The sequence below is a fragment of the Lepisma saccharinum genome, chromosome 5, assembly GCF_977018435.1.
Source record: "Lepisma saccharinum chromosome 5, izLepSacc3.1, whole genome shotgun sequence".
In the NCBI taxonomy this organism is placed as follows: domain Eukaryota; kingdom Metazoa; phylum Arthropoda; class Insecta; order Zygentoma; family Lepismatidae; genus Lepisma; species Lepisma saccharinum.
In genome coordinates, this window is record NC_139233.1 from 36,628,394 (window position 1) to 36,642,449 (window position 14,056).

The 14,056-nt window shown below is 34.1% G+C and overlaps 1 protein-coding gene across 1 annotated transcript in view; it reads right to left on the minus strand.

Moving 5' to 3' along the window:
- Positions 1-4,925: 4,925 nt before the first annotated feature.
- Positions 4,926-14,056, minus strand: part of Plc21C (Phospholipase C at 21C) — a 104,588-nt gene continuing 95,457 nt past the window's right edge. The window contains exon 25 of the mRNA XM_083122433.1: positions 4,926-13,683. The gene's annotated coding sequence lies outside the window, so the exon portion shown is untranslated. The remainder of the gene's footprint in view (positions 13,684-14,056) is intronic.

Here is a 14,056-nt window from a genome sequence, read left to right on the forward strand (position 1 = left end):
TCTTGAATGTAGTTCTTTCACATATTAATCTTTCACAAGTAGAGATGGAAGATCAACACATACAGGTTGAATCTTAGGTCATACTTAGTATTAATTTTTTTGGAAAATATTTCTCATTTAAAAATACTATACTGATATTCAAAATTCCAAAAAATTGGATGGCATGGAATCACTCAGAGCACTGAGGAAACTCCAGTGCTATGCACTAAAGGGTAGCAAGTAGCAGTTACAGATCACTCAATTCTTCAGTTTTAAAAGAAAAATTATACACGTTGTCTCAAAAGAAGTTGCAGTTCATATGATGCACTTTTTTCATGCCGTCTTTCACCCCTCAGTGTAACCATACAGAAACATTACTGAAAAAAATTCCACTTAAAATAATCTACCCTGGGAATTGAACCCAGGTTTTCTGCATTGCAGTCACACACCCTACCAACTGGACCACCACAGCTCTCTCCAATTTCAATTCCTTCAAGAAAGGATTTTTTTTTTTTTAAAAAATATATATATATTTTGTTCAAGTCCACTTATGCACAGATGGGCAAATTGGGACTGTACCTACAGTTTAAAGTGGGATCCAAACCACTATGTGCCTCAATCGGGATTTGAACCTGCAACCAAGGATGTGATCGTTATTGCGAGAAAGAAATTAAAATTGTGCAACAAGGATATTAAGAGCAGACTTCATTCAGGTAATGCATATCACTGTTTTATTCATAAACTGTTATCTATTTGTCTATCATATTATCAAAAGGGTAAAATGTACAAAAAAAGTAATCTTGAATATATGGATCATGGTCAGCTGACACAAAAAAAAAACATAATTAAGGGGTTTGAAAATAAAATCCTTATAAAAAAAAGTTTGATGTGTTGGGGTCTGTGCTGCTTCTTGCAATCTGGGATCGTCTGGACTAGAGGGTGCTGGGTGGGCTACACACCGAGCTCTATGAAACAGTCCAGAACTCTACATCCCCTAATGTCCCCTGATGGTGGAAACTAGAACTCCTGTCATTTCCATCCCAAATGCCTTAATTTACATTATTGAAGCACGTTGACCTTGAAATTAATCAGTTGCAGGAACTAAAGAGGAACTTTCTCCATACTAGTTAGGAAATGTAGCAGAAGCAAGAGAAGAAAAGTTTACAGGATGTTACAGGTAGGTATGAGACCTGCACAAACAAGACACAGATGGATCTGATGGGTGATTGGATTGAATTTTCTCAGGATGGGGACAAATGGAGGATTTGTGCTGTTGTTGCAATAAACCTAAGGTTTGGGAACGCCAGAGTTAGTTGAGAAAGGTCGATGGCCTAGTGGTGCTTTAATACCATTCAGTACAACATCCCTTTCCGTTAAAAAAAGGAAGAAAAGTCGCACACCGGCTCAAGTTATTCAGTCTCGGATCATACATAAACAGAAGTCAACTTCCAATTTACCCAGTGTTCCCTTTGAAGGCAGCAGAATATGAAATACAGCAACAGTCTCAAAAAGTGTCAGGTGCAAGATGAGCCAATCAATGCCATCAAACCATGTAACTACGCAGCACAAGAACAACACTGAGATAAAGTAACCGTTTCTTCCACCCCAACGTGAAAAGAAAATATTCACCACATATGCGACAACACATTGGATCTGAAGGACAAAAACCTGGATCAGGGAAAACAGAGGAACGTGACTTTCCAAACAATTATCTCACTTAGGGACACAAGACAATGCAACAAATCGCCTGACATATCATAATGCTACATTTCATTTCAATTGAAAATCACAGTGACAAATAGGTCAAGACTTCAAAAGTCAATGAATTTGCTACAAAAAACTGCTTTCTAGGTATGTCCATGGGAAAATGCTGGACAGCAAATGTTCATAACAACAATCTCCTTCTCCACAAAGAGAAAAAAGTATTTTGAAACCAGTGTGAGCAAAAAACAACTTGCATTTATCTCCTTAAGCTACTCAGGGCAAAAAAAAAGGCCACATTCAGTCACACACAACTAGAACATTCTTCTCGAAACATTTACATATATATATATTTATATATATAGATGTGATTTCATGTTTAAACACGAATAATATTTACACAAACATACAATAACCACTCACGTATGAGTCAATATGAATTAAACATTTGCAATTACGAAGGGTCAAAGCACAAGCTATCAGCTCTCAGTCCATGCTTGCAACTGCAAAACTTTCGAGTGAACAAAAAAAGACAAAATCAGCACAAAACTTGAAGACCCTGAAATAGCCACTCAATGAACAATCTTCAGAGGAGATTTCCCTTCTTTTGGCATTTTCGTATTTGTGCATAAGTAAAAGAAGTTTAAACATTTGATTGTCGTTAATATAAAAATGCCACAAAGAGAGAGTATTCTGTAAGAATGCCCACCATGAAATTGTATAGGGTGCTTCAAGTAAATGCCAACATTTTCAAAATTCACTCAGTTTTGCACTTTTTTTTTTGTTTTTACAATGCAACTTTGATTCTTGTGCTTGTATTGTCTTTTGCAAGATAATTACAATTTGCTCTATACAAAAAATGTACCTAAATATGTTTTCACATCCCTTATTTTGTTGTAGGCTATCAATTATAGGAAGGAAACATGTGTGGACTTAAATTTAGGTTTCTCCATTTGCAATAACTACTACAATATTTGCATTCTTAGACCCACAGTTCAAGACATACATACGTAACTCTTTCTCTGCACATACATATAGTGTAACTGTCCGTTTTTTACCTACTAACTTTATAACATGGGAGACAAAAGAATTTCTGCAATCTGTAATCTGATTAGTTTTAACTTTACACACTGCATTTTTATCATTTACAAAAGTCAATGAATTGGCAATGACTCAATTTTCTCTAACATTTTGAAGATACATATTTGAAAATTTCACCATATGCAATATCAACCTTGAAATTCACACACATACATGTTAACATCAAACATCTCGATTCCAAAAGAAAGGGGTGGGAAAGACAAAACAACCATGAAATGAAATGGAAGCTACACTACTACTTAAAAATTGTGCACAAAACAGCCTTGTACTTCCATAATATTTGTTTGTTTAATACATTCTTAGAAATTTTGCATCCTGCATATATGCACATTTTAACAAGAACCTTTCTTTTTCAAGTCACAACATTTTCAATTACATTCTTTTCCATACCTACATATTAACAAGGAACATATTCCGTGGAATGAGACAGCATAAAACAAACATAAATGTATTAATAATTAGCATATTGTTAATGCATCCCTTTACATATATCCTGATACACGGCCCTCACTTAATCACCAAGCAATACATTGAACTCTGTTACATGCACTTCAAGATGTTCCTATTGTAGAAATTGAGCAAAAACTATAGCCTTGCCCAGGACTCGAACCTGGATTCCTGTTCTATCACTGATACCCTGACCTTTTTTTCTCTACCGCACCATGTTTTTGCGTGTGATATTGTACCATAATTTTAATATACACCCCTGTTCAGACAATAGGGTTAAAAAGTACCAATTTATCTGAACAGGGTGTACAATGCATACGTAATAAAACAATAACTTCCAACTTTAATGCTTGGGATAAGAACAAGATCAGCAAAACTTTACGACAGGCTCAGCCATTACATCATATGAAGATGAAAAAAGCAACTTCTGATTTGCTTACTTTTTCATGCACCAGATTTATCAGACCGTGATTCAACCAAGTAACAAATAGCGCAAGTAAATATGTTGTGTGTATTTGGATAATTTCAGCCGTACTCACAAATCACCTACACAGGTCAACAATGTTTCTTACTACCAATTCATACTGGAAAGGATTACCTGACTGCATAATGAATAAAACTGCAATGGTTAATGAAAATAACAGAGAAATGGCAGGCGGAAGATGACATAAAATTTATTTATGTTGCATATACATATACGGAAAACCTTAGTCAAGAAGGAACTTGAAGAGATTCGCTTCAGCCATTTTAACGAGGAACAACCAGCACACAGCAGTTAACACAATGTCCAGTTTAAGCCATGATGTAATGAACTTGGAGAATATAAATGGATTTACATCTCAAGTAAATTGCTATTGTTGGGAATTTATCTAAAAACACCCTGAAATTCCCACAACTTTCACCCATACTGAAAAAAAAATCTTGTGTATTGCTTCTGTCAAACGGGAATTTTAGGGCATGCTTTAATGATTCCATAATAACAACTTTATCCGGACTGCCCCTATTTTGTTAAACGACCTTAACATTTTAATAGCATGTACCATCAGTATTGAAAGAGATGAAATTAAAGAATTTCAAATAGGAGTAAGGTAATATAATTAAGCCTTGTTTCAATATTAAAAACACTAAGTTGCTGACCAAGGTAGATTTATTAAGAAATAAAAACACTTAACAAGTAACATTTCAACCCTGTATCACGGTCTACCTCAGACGAAGAACTAAACTAAAATGAGAAAATACAGTATCAGAAGACCCTGATACAGGGTTGAAACTTTACTTGTTAAGTGTTTTTATTTCTTAATAAATCTGCCTTGGTCAGCAACTTAGTGTTTTTAGGAGTAAGGTGATTAAAGAGTTTTGAAAAGTTGAAAAAATGGGAAAGAAAGACATTGTTACATTTAAGAGATGGCACCCATGTCAAGTGTTACGAACTTCACGGATTTCAAATTCTGTAGTGCAAAAAATCACTCTGAATAAAAAAGGCTGAAATGCTTTTCACATGTTTCAATGAGTAGCCTCTGAAATTTTCCCTTGTATTAGTAGTAGAGTGTTTGTTACATGGTAATTATCCAATGAACATAAGGTCATCTTACTAGATCTTTTTTTTAAAAAAATGTGCAAACTAATGGAAATATGGAAAGAGACTTGGTAGGTTCCAAAAAATATAAAAAATTTCACTTATAAAAATTGATTTAAAAAAAACAACAAAAAACTAAGGTCATATTATTTTAAAACCAACCATATAGAATATGAAATTAGTCAAAATTGGTGATGTTCTCTAAGACGTGCATTTGATATAACAACTGTTAAATATACTTATCAAGGGAGAAATATATTTTCCAAAATATATTCCTACGAAGGGATCAGTGGTAGATGATGGGCTAACTGAACAAAGCAGATTAGTAGCACTTAGTGATAGAACCAAGCAATGCACACAATTATGAGGAAAAGCTGATTAGATTTGTAGATAAGTAAGTATGTACTTATTTTGGATATAATAATAAATAAATGTAAAGGGAACAGTGACTGAGTCAATACTCTTAACGATTCAAACTGATAGCTGAAAATTGTAGCGATTCAAAGTACGTATAAATTTGAATACATAAGTCTTCCACTGGAACTATACATATCAATCTAACCACATTTTATTTAAAAATATTCATAATTCCCTAGATTTTCATTTAATAAAAAAATCTATTTCTCCCTACAAAGTCGTTGCAAAAATAATGAAAATTCTGCATTTTGCATAATTTCAGGATATTTAGACTCCACAAAAGGGTTGTGTGGCAATGTTGCCAGATTCCGCAGGTTAAATTCTGACACTTTCTAATGCCAATCCCCCTGGTATCAGCCGATATTGATTCTTTGGCATTAATACTGGCTTGGGCACAATTATGATTCACGCTATGCAAAAACTACCTGTTATTTATAGTTTTGGAGCAGGAATCTGACTTTTCATGTGGCTAATCCTCCATATAAATGGTTCAAAACAACTTAACCTACCCAATCATAAAAGAATCACATGTAACGGAGCAATTGCCATGCAATAAAAATGATAACTCAGAAACTGCAGCTCAACGATATACAGAGGATGAAAATTGTGATTGTACTTATACAAGTCTCGGTTGTCAACAAGTGCTCACCACCTGCTCACAGCCATGTTGCATAATAATTTTCCTTTATTTGCCTTGAAGAGAGAACACACATCTCATACTAGGAAACAAAAAAGGCACTATGGTTGCTAAAAGCATTGAGCCAAGGTTAGCTGAAAGCAAAGACTGTTACATGTTTTAATTATAAAGCATGCAATACTTAAAAAAAAAAAATTCATTTATTACGAAATAATCTTTCATTTTTGACGAAGCATTGATAAGAAAATTGCATGAAAAAATTGAGTAAGAGATAAAAAAAACCTTTTCTACATATTCTACAGCGAAATTTAAGTTTGATGCTGCATAAATATTTTATGTTTTTCTGACATTTTAATCACTTTTGTTATTATCTTGTGCAAAACAAATGTATTCCTGCTAAAAGATATATATCAAGAACATATCTACAGTGGTCCAGTTGGTACTGCATCTGGTGGTAATTTTACCAACAAAGTTTGTGTGTAAAGCAGCTCTGAGGCTCCCCCAGCTTCTAATGAGTGGGAAACTGGAGGCAACTTGGTGGAGTGAAGGCAATCAAAGTTTGGTGCTGAGCTGATCACATCGCCCCTATTATGCTGAGATCAAGAATGTGTAGGGTCCTACAAAGCCAGATAACAATGGCAATGGGGCTCATTGTGCTCCCGTGTCCTCAAACGAACAAAAAATGCCTGCCCTCAGATAATTTTTTTAAGTTCAGCAAAGAACACAATCTCAGGAACACATGTTTAAAACTAGTTCTTCAATAGAATTGAAGTGTTGGAGATGGTAGAACAAGCTATGCTGGTGCTCCAGAAGTTTGACCAATGGACAAAATCAACCCTGTTTTAGTACACTTTGGTGCATAAATGCACACAGCAATTTTCTTCTATACTTCATCTCATGCTCATAATAAAGTGTAGCACTACCATTACTAGTAATATGCAGCATGCTGATATGGAAGAAGCAGAGATATACTAACAGCAATAATTACCACTTTGATATTCCAGGTCCACGATAGAATTCTATCTTAAGCTTGTAACTTTGAATATGAACTAAATATTGTACTTCAAATATATCACATGCAAAATTCAGATAACTGTATACAAATATAACATAAAACTTTCTTTTGCACTATAAACGGACTATAGAGGGTTGCAAACAAACATCATAAACCAGTAACAATTGTCAGCTGATGCTAAACTCTCGCATTACAAAGTAGCACTGACAAAAAATACATTTATCGGTTTGATATGCAGCCTGAAAACCTCTGTAATTTGTACATTATTATGCCTATTTCCAATAAGTTTGCATGTTAAACTAATTCAATATTTTTTCCACATAATTATTCCCCGTACAATGCACAAACCAAGTTGGAATTTTATTTTTGGCTCTTGCACAGAAGAGCGAGGAGAAACATATGAACAAGTCAGGTTGGTTGTGGTGACAAGAAACACTTGTGGTTTACTGCATTGACAAACTTATGCCTCGGAGCAACAGTTCAGGGTCCACTGCACAGCTAAACCTAACAGTCATCACTGGTTAGCAAATGAATGGGTCTTCCATTCTGTGCCTCTCCAGAGGCAAGCCAAGGGTGCATGTTGACATATGAGTGGGCAAAAATCAGGCATGTGGCACCACTGTTTTTTGCACTTGAAAAAGTATAGTTTGGTTCTCTCACCATGCGGGGTGTACTGTATTTTTTATTTTATTGTATTTTAATCTCTTGTACTATTGCATTGTATTTACTTTGCAGGCAGTTTACAGCGTAAAGAATAAACAAATTACTATAAAACAAGTGAAGCATGTTCAAACCAGTTTTCCTAATTATCCTCAAGTTTAAGAACAATAAGAACTAGAGCATTCAAGATAATTTTCATGTATTTGTTGTTGTTGTTTAGTTACTTTTGTAATAGTTTATCAAATCAGTTTCTATTTTAGCACAAAATAATCTAGGTATTATCACCAGCAATCAACACAAGTATTTTATTGAATACCCTATGAGTAGAGACATGCATATTTACTATTTGACGAAAACACAAAATATGTTTTTCTACCATGTTTTGTCACAAAATAGTACAAAATGAACAGCAAAATACGAAATTAACTTAAACATGAAATTTAGTTTATTTACCAACACGATACTTTCTGAAGTCTCAAATATCCTGTGAATTAGACAAAACTATGCAAAATTGGTTAATTCTGTTGTAAGAATGTGAGAAGAAAAATACTGGGCTCCTTCCTTATGAATAAATTAATGCTCTGATATTGTTAGAAAGGAAATGTTTATTTTATGCCACAAGTATAGTCTTTAAATGAAACCGAGAACATATTCACCATCTTAACACCGAAATGTACTTTTATATACTGTTTTTGATCCTGAAATGTGCCCAAGTTTTGTACAGAATCTTGATCTTTCATTCACCATAAATATATGGCCCTATATATGAGGAATTATTCAAAATTTAGAATGTCAATGCGGATATGCAAAATGGAACATATTTCTTGCGGAAAAAAGAAAAAAACAGGTGCTTGAGTCAAAATGTGTGGAAGCACCTTAATATATGAACTTGACAATGATGAAAAAAAAAATTGAAAGTGTTTCAAGTACAGTCTGCTCCTTACAGTGTGCACTGCCTGGAAAGCAAGGTCATGTATATTATGGCACATACATTACACTCTCTTTCAGCATGTATTACAAATTCTGCTTATCTGCTTTACCATCAGGTACAATATCAAATGCTTTACATAAATCTCCAAAGCAAAATAGTACAGTTAAACTTAAGAATAGCTTTTTTACTTACACTGAACATGTGCTGACAGATTTGCAAAGGCTAACAGTGCTGTATGCTTGTTTTTAACTGCTTCTGATGTACGTACAGAAATGTGACATAGTAAATAAAAGTTTTCACTCGCATGAAATTTGCAAGTATGAAAGCAGTATAAAACATTACAGTAACAAACTAAAGCATGGGAAAAGATTGAAATTTTTAAACTGAAATTATATTTTTGAAATATCTGCAACAATTAATTTACTTGCATTTTACTTTCAATTAAATTAACATTCTTTGTTTTACGATCATAAAACTGAACTATGCAACCTTAAAATAGGACTTACTAAATAAAAATTGCAGTTGTAGCTAAATTTAAAATTTCCATGCTCTTATTTTTTCTTCTGGAAAACAAATTACCTTTACATCAGTTTTTTTTATGCAAAATTTACAAGATAATGCTGTTATTCTTTCTATTGTATAACTTTGTTTCAAGATTTTCCTACTGAATATTTTCTATGATACTTTCTTTTCAAAAATAATGTATTTGATTGTAAGGAATTTGTAATTATCTGGTAATTACAAATTTTGCACATCCTACTCTGTTTTTACCCACCCACGCACTCACACACAGGTCCAATTATTATTGCAAAATTATCCAACTGCTACTTTCCATCAATACATAACAACAGTAACAAAGAGCATTGTTACATTAAATTGCAAATGCACTATTATAATAAAAGCCAATAAAACAACACTTAATAATATCTAATTCTATAGGCAAAAAAACGTTTTGTCATTTCCATGGTAAACAAATACGGGAGATAAAATTAATATCCAAATAATGTATTCATTTCACATAGAATTTATAAAAGTGGTAAACAGGTATACATAAACTCAGATCATATGGGCATCACCGATTCTAACATGAGACGTACCCTTGCTAAAACACTTGGATTGCTGTCAAATATAGGTTCATCATAACTGGAATGTTTGCCTATAGAACCACTCCCTCCGATATAAGCATTAGCATGCAGCGTTGGGTTATGAAATAAAGCATGGCAACTGCATAAAGAGGCTTGGGTATCTCACTTGCACTTGTGAATGTGAATTGTTGTTTTAAGTCCACTTTATGCACAGAAAGGCTAATCGGGACTGGACCTACAGTTTAAAGTGGGATCCGAACCACTGTATGTGCCTCCACTGGGTCTCAAACCCAGGACCCCTTGATTACATGGCGACGACGTTGCCACTATGCCATTGGGGAGGTCCTCACTTGCACTTGTAAAGGCCAGCAAGCATTCCATGTAGTGTACGTTTCTTGCCTACAAAGCCAGGAAACAGCAAACAAGGCGTCGTGGAGCTGATTGTATTGGGAGGTGAAAAATATTGCAGTGGAATGCACCATCCTTTCCAGAGAACAATCTCCTGTTTCTTCATCCATGATTACAACACCACACTGCCTTGCTCACTCCCTCCTATCTGTTACTCTTATAATTCTACGGCACCGCTGTTCATTCTAGTCCATACGTGCATATAGAGCTCTTCCACAAGTATGGTGAGTTGACCATGCCTGCCCTACACGAGTACTCTTCGGTATGGCAACAGGTAAAAATGTGATACATATAGGGAGTAAGCTGATGGTTGAATACTGTACCAAAAAGTCATTAAGAACATTTGATTCAATGTTTTCCATTGCAATTTATTGAAGCTTTGCATTAAAATATTCAAAGAATTACACCAGAACATAGAATGGCACCATTAATTGAAAATCCAATGCGAATTGCATGATGTCTGGGACATTTACTCTTTCAAAAGTGTCACGTTGCATTTTTTGCAGAGCCTGTGAGACACCAAACCTTAACAAAAAATATTGGTCACTATTGGCGAATATATTCCAACTGACACATTCTGAAACCAATAAATTGACATTATATCAGCTAAGCCCCCGAAAAGAAAAAAAAACTACGAGTATTTGCTGTACATCTGAATCAGCTTTAAAGTGAGGGTAGGGCTCCAGGATAGGAGATCAATGGATTTTGTGATTAAATTATTATCCCACGCGAAATTCTATTTTACTGTATTTCTTCAAATCAAAGATGCCATCGAATGTATAGTGCACCTTAATTAATGGTTCAACTTTTGAGAAGAAAAATAAATACTTCCAATTAAAGATGCACAGCAATACCAGTACTTTAAAAGAACAATACTGTAGTAAATAACTGCTGCTGTTGATGTCGCCAATGACGAATGGACACTTCACTCAGTAAATCGTTGACGTTTAAATTCTGCATCATATGAGTGAAGCTTTTGTCTCTCTATGTTTAATGTCCATTTAATGTGCACTTTACAAAAGCTGATTCACTGACCACCTCTTTACTGCCAAGAGTATAAGAACAAACCTTCCTTTGTTTCCCCTTCATACTTCGCTGTTGTGAAATGTTTGAATTGAACTGAGATTGAATTTTTGATTTTCAAGTCCTCTCTCTGCACAGTTAGGCTAATCGAGAGCGGGCCTACTGCTTAAACCACTATGTTCCTCCACCAGGTATTGAACCAGGGATCCCTTAATTACAAGGCGACATTACAATTATGCCACTAGTGAGGCCCAAAATATTGGGAAGAAAATTTTAATAAGAGCAGATTTTATCAATACCGGTATTTTTGCAACATCCAAAACCCACAAAAATGTGCAGCTTGATTTCAAACAAATACAATTAAAGGAAAACTCTGGTAGACTAATATGCTATAGTTCCAATGGAAAACTTATAGATTACAACTTATAAACACAATGAACTACTTTGAACTGTTACAATTTTCGAGTATCAGTGTCAGAGGAAATCAGTATGGGTAATGGCACTGGTATTGGTATCAATTTAGCCCTAATATATATATATATATATATATATCAGAGGATTTTGTCTATAAGCACACATATTCTTATGGTGCATATTTATTGTGTTTCCACAATGGAAAATCAAAACCTATAAATTGACTATCCATTGCCCAATCATATAAAGATGGCAATAAATACGTACAATCAATATATAATGAAAAATGCAATCAAATATGATCAAGAGGTGAAGAACATTCTCAAATTACATTATGCAATCCAAATGCTAAAGCCAGGGAACAGTCTATTCAGAGTCTTGACTCGCAACAAACATTTCATACAGTGTAAGCGTAAATCAGAACACATTTTGGTGTTTAAAATAATCCACTACAATAACATAGTACATAAAAAGAAACTGGTGCAAATTTGCATTCCCTTCTAAACCACATTCTGTTCCTTCAGTTCATATCTTATCAATAATTACCTTAATATTAATTTCCTCTCTTTTCAAGGGAAGTAAGAGAGGTCTTAAACAGTAACACCATAATGTTTATATCACACAAAGAACTACCATCCACTCATTTCATATATACCTAAAAAAAACATATTCTGCTCTAAAAAAAAAGAACAAATATAAATTTGGGAAAAATACACTGATGCAACACTGAAATTCTACCATAATATAAAAGTAAGGACATACACAGCATGCAACACCTAAAGTGAAAATTTACAGGATACAACAATTAAATACATTTATTTAGAATTATTTTCCGTAGTCCTATTTGACACATCAGAAACAACAAAGAACAACACATACCATTTTGTGTTTATAAACAACATTATTTGCAGATAACAACTAGAAACTTCATTTATGGAGACAACGAGAGAGGATAGACTTATGTACTTACCTTACTCATCGCGAACATTTAAAAATGAAATTACATGTTGAGGAAAAAAGTACCTATACAATAATCGAGTTTATTAAAAAATATACTTTGAATGTGCTTTCTCTGGGCAAACTAGGCCAACATAGTTAACTCAGAAAAAATAGGTCAATTCAGACCAAACCACTAAAATCTGTCATTCCTTAAACCAGACATACAGCATGTACCACATGGTGTCAAATAAATCTGTTCTGATTTTTTTGTTTCATTTTTTATACATGCGTGAAAACATATCACAGCTGTGTCACAAACCCCAGCTTTTCTTGAGCAGACTACATAAGCTAACCTCGGCAGCTGATTGCACATGCTGCATTTTCCACAAAAACAAAAGTTGTCTTTTTCTTTCTTATTTGTTTCCAAATATAATGTTATTAAAGAACTGAAAACAACATCGGAAGTCATATACATTTAAATAAAAACATTCACCCACATAACAGACAAGAATAACTCGTGGGAAATTTCACACTCAACATTCAAAAGGAAAATATTGATCAAAGGGAGAAACATTGGAAGAAAATATTTTTCATCACAGCCTATCATTCCATCTTCTCATTTGCAGTGCAGAGAAATAAATTTCACTTAAACAGTGCACTTGTGTGCACCAAGCATAACATAATTTATACATACTGATATGTACTAACTGTGCAATAAAAAGAAACTAACATTGGTGCTAGAATAAATAATAGTCAGTCTCAAAAAAAAATCCACTATTTATATGACTTATTACCTTATTCAAGTAACAAAAACATGTCCAGTAAAATAGAGGAGTTCATGGCACGTTTCTACATGTCGGACAGAAGAGTTGTCAATGCAAATTTTTTTAAAAATATAATTAAAAATAACATAAATATGTGTGCAAATTGGCAATGCAAGTCAAATCGCTCATTATAGCTAATTTCTGTACCTGTATTTTGCACAAATTAACCCTATCCATTTCTCCCTCCTCCCTCTCTCTTGCTTCAAAGAGAAACAAATTCCTTTCTCAAAAAATAAGCAAAGCAATACAGCTACACTGCATGGAAGACTTGCCAAACTGAGAAACACGCAGGGCAACGTAAATTCCTAGATGCTTACAAACAAAAACATTTGTTATCACATCCAGAGTATAAAATCAGTGCCGATAAGAAACTGCTACGTTTCAAAGATGTTGCTTTCATCTTCTGACATGACTCTGTAGAATTAATACTGATCACATGACAGACTTGTTCAACAACACATTTTCCACCAAATGCTAGAATCTTCCTTTTCCTCCTCTTCCTCAATCTCGTCAACAGCACCATCATCTGCAAGAGATATAAACAAGAAGCAAGGCTCATTCTCAGAAATACGGTGGAATCTGTAAGATATATGATCATTACTGGATCCTCTCTTTTTGGTTATGGTTCCACTTTTATGTTTATTAATTACATAAGTTTATTAATTCTTTTGGCCACCTCAGTGGGTGAATGTATTAAGTGGTGGACTTTTTCACGTTCAAGTCCCAACCTGGACGTGTATGTTCTTTGTGACCTAAATCAACGAACTCTTATAATTGTCTTGATGTGAATAACATATGTATGTGTGCTATTTATAATATGTCGTAAAATCTGCGCATTATATTTCCAGCATTACTGGTGTTTTTCTGCAGTCTAATAATGCCATTCCATACGTACAGTT